Raw genomic sequence first — 7,409 nt, forward strand, 5'->3', positions numbered from 1 at the left:
CTTGCAGTCCATCGGACTCTCAAGATTCTCCTCCAGCGCTATAATTCAAAAGCATCAATTCTTCGGCGATCAGCTTTCTTTATGGTCCTGCTCTCACTTCTATACATGACTACTGGGAAAACCATAGCTTTAACTATACGGACCTTTGTTGGCAAGGTGATGTCTCTGCTTTTTAAGATGCTGAACATGTTAGTGTACTGCAATTCTTTCCTTTGCTCTGTAAGACGGAGCCTATGCCTGGAATGCCAGCAAGCCGAGGAATTCCTCCAAAAAGCACAGGGCACACAATTCTGCTCCCACAGATTACAAACAGTGGAGTAGTTTTGGCTGAGAGCTTGTGACTGCTCCAGCAGGGTTTGGCTGAGTAGGGATCTGATTGTGGCTCTCCTCCCTTCTGCCAATATTAATCTGATGATGCCCTCCAACATTTCTCTGATGGAAATAGGGACGTCCTATTCCATCATCAGGACCCAGGTGGCGCTGTGGGTTAAACCACAGAGTCTAGGGCTTGCCGATCAGAAGGTCGGTGGTTCATATCCCTGCGATGGGGTGAGCTCCCGTTGCTCGGTCCCAGCTCCTGCCCACCTAGCAGTTCGAAAGCACGTCAAAGTGCAAGTAGATAAATAGGGACCGCTCCTGCGGGAAGGTAAACGGCGTTTCCGTGCGCTGCTCTGGTTCGCCAGAAGCAGGTTTGTCATGCTGACCACATGACCCGGAAGATGTCTGCGGACAAACGCCGGCTCCCTTGGCCTATAGAGCGAGATGAGCGCCAGCAACCCCAGAGTCGGACACAACTGGACCTAATGGTCAGGGGTCCCTTTACCTTTACCTTTACCTTTTCATCATCCTCATCATCATTTTTTTATTTATACCTCACCCATCTGACTGGGTTGCCCCAGCCACTCTGGGCGGCTTCCAACATATATAAAAACATAATAAAATATTGAACATCATAAAAAAAAACACTTCCCTATACAGGACTGCCTTCAGATGTCTTCTAAAGGTTGAATAGTTACTTATCTCTTTTATCCTGTGAACCTCTTTGAGACCTGCAAGTATAGGGCAGTATATAAAACAAAACAAAACAAAACAAAACAAACAAAACAAAACAAAACAAAACAAAACAAAACAAAAAACAAAACAAAACGGCAGGCAGGCAGGCAAGCAAGCAAGCAAACAAATCTGTCTCAGGGATCACATAACTCTATACCTTCCAAAAAATTTCTGATGAAAATAGGGACGTCCTAAGGAAAGGCGCAACATTTGGAGATCAAATCAGAAACTGGGACAGCTTCTTTAAATCCAGAACTATCCCTGGAAAACAGGGACACTTGAAGGGTCTGCTGATGATCTTACGACTACTCCATGTGAAACAGCTACTTTTATAAGAAACGCTCACTTTCAGAAAAACAACCCACGAGAACATGGGTTTTTCTATGACAATACCGTGCATTTCACCCAAGAATCGCGGGAACTGTAGTTTACTCCTCACACAGCTACAATTCTCAAACTACAGGGTGAGATTCAACAAAGCTGTTGCAAGTGTGGAACAAAGTCAGCTTGTGCAACAGGACTTCCCCCTCTCTTCCTCCTGCAAACCCCATAAATATGCTCTGGATCTGTGCAGGGAGTGTGGGAGATGGGGAGTCCCATTGCATACTATGTTAAATTCCGCCTCCAGTCCCCAAGATTCTTTGAGGAAAGTCATATGCTGTAAATGTCTGGTGTGTGTGTGTGTGTGTGTGTGTGTGTGTGTGCAGCCTTAGTCCTTGCCACTCATCTCATGTCCTCAGCCACGTAGCAGAATTTCAGGATGAAGCATAGCACAGGAATATCTCACACTATTATATAGGCCTACACTATCTTAATATGCTAAAATAACCAGCAAGGTACTGGACTATTATTTTCCACAGCCAGAAACAGAAGATGTTCCAAAAGGAGCTGTCTGAAGCTCTGTAGTCCATAGACAAATAAAGCGTCTCAATTTTAGGCAGGTTTATGGAAGACAGGTGTATTGGTGGCTATCAGTCACAAAAGCTATGTGGTACCTTCATTTTCAGATGAGTTATGTTCTGTAATAGCAGTTGCTGGGGGGGGGGGGCTAGTAAGAGGGGAGTGGGGTTATCTTTAAGTCCTGCATGTAGACTTCTTGGCACCCTGGCTGGCTACCTCTGGAAACGGAATGACTCCTGGATGTGTCCAGGCAAGGCATTTACTCCAGAATAGCTATACAGTGGTACCTCAGGTTAAGAACTTAATTTGTTCTGGAGGCCCGTTCTTAACCTGAAAATGTTCTTAACCTGAGGTACCACTTTAGCTAATGGGGCCTCCCGCTGCCACCACGTCACCGCTGCACCATTTCTGTTCTCATCCTGTTATGTATTGAAGTTCTCACCCTAGGCCACTAGGGGTGTGTGCATATAGTTCATTCTGCTGCAGTTTTCACTCAGGTCCGCACATGCAAATAAAGGATTGAAAAGTGACATTCAGGGATTGGGTAACTACAGAAAGTTGTTACTGTTGCATTGTAGCTGAGTTCTATACTGTATAAGCAGGCTGCTGAGCCCTTCAGATCACTTCTGTTCCAGCCTGAGAATAAACAAGAGCTGCTTGGAAATCACTGTGTCGTCTGCTGTGTCCACCCACAACTTAACACATCCTGAAGAAGAGTTCTTAACCCGAGGTACTATTTCTGGGTTAGCGGAGTCTGTAACCTGAAGTGTCTGCAACCTGAAGCGTCTGTAACCCGAGGTACCACTGTACAGTGTATTCACTTGCTTCTTAGGGGGCATCCACATGACACTTGAGCCTTTTAATACTGCAGAAATGAAGTGGCATTAGAATGATTTTACACGGCACCTGAGAGAGTGCTGTTTTCCTTATGAACTGCAACATGGGCTTATACTTGCTTTAAAGGGAATTATGGCAGGGGCACTTCTGGAGGTTTTTAAAAAAATAAAAAATAAAAATTAAATAATTAGTGCAAATTTGCTTTAACAACATACCAGGAAAGGAGCAACATACCAGGAAAGGAGATTTCCCAGAAAACAGGAAGTGCCATTATCTGTTGCCACACATTCAACTGCTCTAGCCCTCTGGGATAGTGTGAACTGTCTTGCCTCTCTGCCCCCTCAGCATCTCTGAAAAAATGCAAGATATCTGCAGAGGAGAGGCGGGAACTTATCGGGAACTTATCGAGGCCTCTCTAGAGCCTCTGGCTGGGCAATAAACTTTCTCTCTCTCTCTCTGCCCAGCCTGAGGTTCTGAAGAACCAGAAAATCCAGGCAACCTGATTTTCTGAGAGGTGAAGCTACTAGGGCAAGACGGGGGTCAAAAGAGAGGAAGGCAACCACAGCAGGAGCCACACAGCTGCTTTTACAGCCCAAACTTGTGCCTTTTCTCAGAAGCCAGTCCCACCACGTTAAATGAGGTTTATTCTTATGCAACTTTGTGGGAGTAAAGAGACTCAGCTTGTTTATTAATATGCGGCGCTGAGAGAATCAACCCACTATTCCAGTTATGCATAAGCTACTGGTAAGTTAGTTAGGGAGTTAAGTCAGGAACTATTTTTACTGCATGATTAGCAACCGTGCCTGTTTTTGTTTCCTTTAATGAACACTCGGTATGGCTCTTCCATGTCTTATCGGAATCACAGCACACAGGGAGGGGAGGTGAAATATACTTGGAGTCAAGTGTGAATTTCATGCTCTTTATTCAGCTCATAGTAGTGAGGAATGCAGTTCCTCCAAAACGTTTGCTTTATATACACTATTTACACAATGGGCCCCAAGTGATTGGCTAATTCCAGGATACTCCTGTATGCCAATCGGAGTGCGGATTCACTTCCACCTGGAGCTGGATTGGGTGGCTCCTGCGGACCAATCAGACTGCTGCAATCTCAATCCTATTGTTCTGGGACCAATCAGACTGCTGCAATCTCAATCCTATTGTTCTAGGACCAATCAGACTGCTGCATTTTGGATCCTATTCAACTCAGTACATAACAGGAGGTTTAACCCTGGGCTCCTCAGCTGTGATCCCAATGAAAACCCCCTCTGTGGCAATTGGCATTAGGGGGGAAGCAGCTCCGTCATATTGGCATGTGTGATAGGGGGCTAAGTGCTTGCCAGCATCGTAGTAGGACCACGCCATACAGATGTCCATTATGGTCAAGTGATTGACGATGACATGCGGCAATATCAAAGAACAATTACCCAGTTTAAACACTCTGTGGGATATGCTTTACTTGCGTCGGGTCTGGTGGCATGCCTCACCGAGGATGTTCCGGGCAGGATGAGGAGACCAGGAACTGAAGGTGTTAAAAGTGATATAATGACCGTTCCCCACATCAAATGGGGGGGGGCGACGTTTGTGTGGTCGCGTGCAGCCTCCTGGACTCCAGTGCAACTCCTGGTAGTTCGGGCTGGCGTCGCCTTCCCCCAGGTCTCCGCCTACCTCAGTTAACTGCCCAATCCCGCCTGGGGAGGCGTTGCCAGGGGATTGGCCAGGTAAAGGGGAGGGACCACCCAGCCCACAATAAAAGGTGTAGCCTACCTGGGAAGCGGCATTCGGGGCTCCAGAGCTTCTCCCACCCTCCACTCCCTCAATTAATGCTTATTTTGCAGGTTAACCTCTTCTCCACAGGTACGCAGGTGCTGCTATGTCAAGGTCGCTGTTGAAGGGCCGGAAAGGAATTTCCCTGCATTGGCAGGTTTTGCCTTTCCCATAGCAAAATGTCACAACTTTGGCGGTTTCAGGCCTTGGGTGGAATCCTTTAGTCATCTTCCTAAATGGGGGCGTGGGGTGGTGACTCCATGCCCCCAGTGGACGGCGATACCAGGGTTCCCCCGTTAAAGGGGTCTTGGGGGGAGGCATTGGCCATATGCCGAGAGGTTGTCATTGCTCTCCCCCACCAGTGGCGGCGGACGGAGGGGGGGCGGGCTCTCTGCTTGAACATATGTTCTCCAGAGCCAGCCCAATCCCCACACATTCTGGATAACCCTGAAGTTCCCCAGATCCCTGGCAGGGGACTGGGAAGGATAAGCCCAATGCCTGAGCCAAGGTCTCCCTACATCTGAATCTTAATAAAGTTGTGGCCAATTTTAATCCCATAGCACGTTGTCCTGTGTCATTATTCCGCTCAGGGGTCACCTGGGGTTTGGGGGACTCCGCCTGTCCACACAATAGTGCTATAAGCCTGTGTTTTACACCACAATGTATACAAAAAGAGCACATTGGTTCATGCATTTAATGGCAAATTAAAATCCCAGGTGTGCATCCAGAGGATAAAACAGGCTGGCTGAAAGGGTACTAATTCATACCAAGAGGAATTTCAGGGACCTTGTAAACCCCCCCCCCAGATTAACCAAAAAGTAACTCCTTTTAACCAACCAGTCATAGATTTGTTGTTGTTGTTCAGTCGTTCAGTCGTGTCCGACTCTTCGTGACCCCATGGACCAGAGCACGCCAGGCACGCCTATCCTTCACTGCCTCCCGCAGTTTGGCCAAACTCATGTTAGTAGCTTTGAGAACACTGTCCAACCATCTCATCCTCTGTCGTCCCCTTCTCCTTGTGCCCTCCATCTTTCCCAACATCAGGGTCTTTTCCAGGGAGTCTTCTCTTCTCATGAGGTGGCCAAAGTACTGGATCCTCAACTTCAGGATCTGTCCTTCCAGTGAGCACTCGGGGCTGATTTCCTTCAGAATGGATAGATTTGATCTTCTTGCAGTCCATGGGACTCTCAAGAGTCTCCTCCAGCACCATAATTCAAAAGCATCAATTCTTCGGCGATCAGACTTCTGTATGGTCCAGCTCTCACTTCCGTACATTACTACTATGGAAAACCATAGCTTTAACTATACGGACCTTTGTCGGCAAGGTGATGTCTTTGCTTTTTAAGATGCTGTCTAGGTTTGTCATAGATGTCAACCATCAAATAATTGTTGTTGTTTGTAAACAAGCCCTTTCCCCAATCACCCAGCACACATCACATATGGTTGTTTCCTAAGTTTGTGTTGCAGCTAAGGTGGCACTGGGTCACAGGTTCGATCTCCATATGGGACAGCTGCGTTTTCCTGCATTGCAGCGGGTTGGACTTCCAGTCTACAATTCCTATGATCACGAGTTATACCAAAACTATACCAGCTGCCATAGAAATATTTCATATATTAAGTGGTGTGCAAATTGTGTTACTAAATACCGAAATTAAGAGACTTTGCCCTTCACAGCGATATAGAAAATGCTCTTCACATTGACTTCTAAACTGCAAATCCAGTTCTTCTGAGTTAATGGGTCAAGCAGAATGAGGGCTGCTCAGCAGTCTACAGATAGGTTTGTTTACAACAGTGATAACGCCCTCGAAAACCGGGTGGAGAACCTTTATCCAGACCAAGGAGGACTGAATTTCCATCTGGGGAATATTGGGTGGGATTGGGGGGGGGGCAAATGCCACAGGTGGACAGGGCCAAAGTGGGCAGAACAATGAATGTAAATGTTACCTTTTTTGGGTAGGCTGGTTTCCTGCACGCCCCTATCTTCCATCCAGGCAACCAACTGGCATTATCAAGAGTACCATTCCCGCTGGGCAAAGGTACTCAAGCGGGGGGGGGGGGGACAGGTTGCTTAAGGGTGGGGCCTGGGGAAAGGGGTGTGGCTTGGAAGGAGGTGTATTGAGGGAAGTGGTTTGTCACAGCCATTGCCCCAACTCAGTCCCAACAAGCTCTACACTGCCAAGTGAGAGAGAACAAGCTTGCAGAGGGAGGGCCAGTTACTTCTTGCCACCTCTCCAGCTGTCCTGCAAGGATTAGCTACTGGTACTCATATTTAAGAAAATGGATATACCGTGTGATTGAAAACAGGATCTATAAGCAGTTCACAAAAACAAAGCAAACATTAATATTGTCAGTAAAATCCAAAGTTCCTTTTTAAATTGGAATGCGAAAACAAAGGACAATAGTTAAGATAAAAACCTCTGGAATTTGAAGCATGGGAAGCCTTAAATAAAATTTAAAATAATAATTCGGTTGATTTGGAACCTTTCTTGTTTTATTGATAATTGGATAAATAATTTGGAATGTAATTTGGAATGTTTCATATGATTTTGTTGTATTGGAAACTTTAATAAATATGATTTTGGGGGGGGGGAACAAAGTTCCTTTTAAAAAACTTATGTTGATGCCAACATTTCTGAATAGGCACGACGGAAGAAAAATGTTTGCAGCTGGTTCTGAAAAAAGCACAGCAAAGGCTGATATCAATAGGCAGTGAGTTCCAAAGTGGGGTGCTGCCACACTATAAGCTTGATTTCTTACAATTGCAGAACGAGTATTGTGCTACACTTGTAAACAGGGCCAGTTCAGCAAATCAAAGCCGTTGAGTAGGCACACATTGGGTAATCCAATTCTCCAAG

This window comes from Lacerta agilis, chromosome 1, assembly GCF_009819535.1.
Source record: "Lacerta agilis isolate rLacAgi1 chromosome 1, rLacAgi1.pri, whole genome shotgun sequence".
Lineage (NCBI taxonomy): Eukaryota > Metazoa > Chordata > Lepidosauria > Squamata > Lacertidae > Lacerta > Lacerta agilis.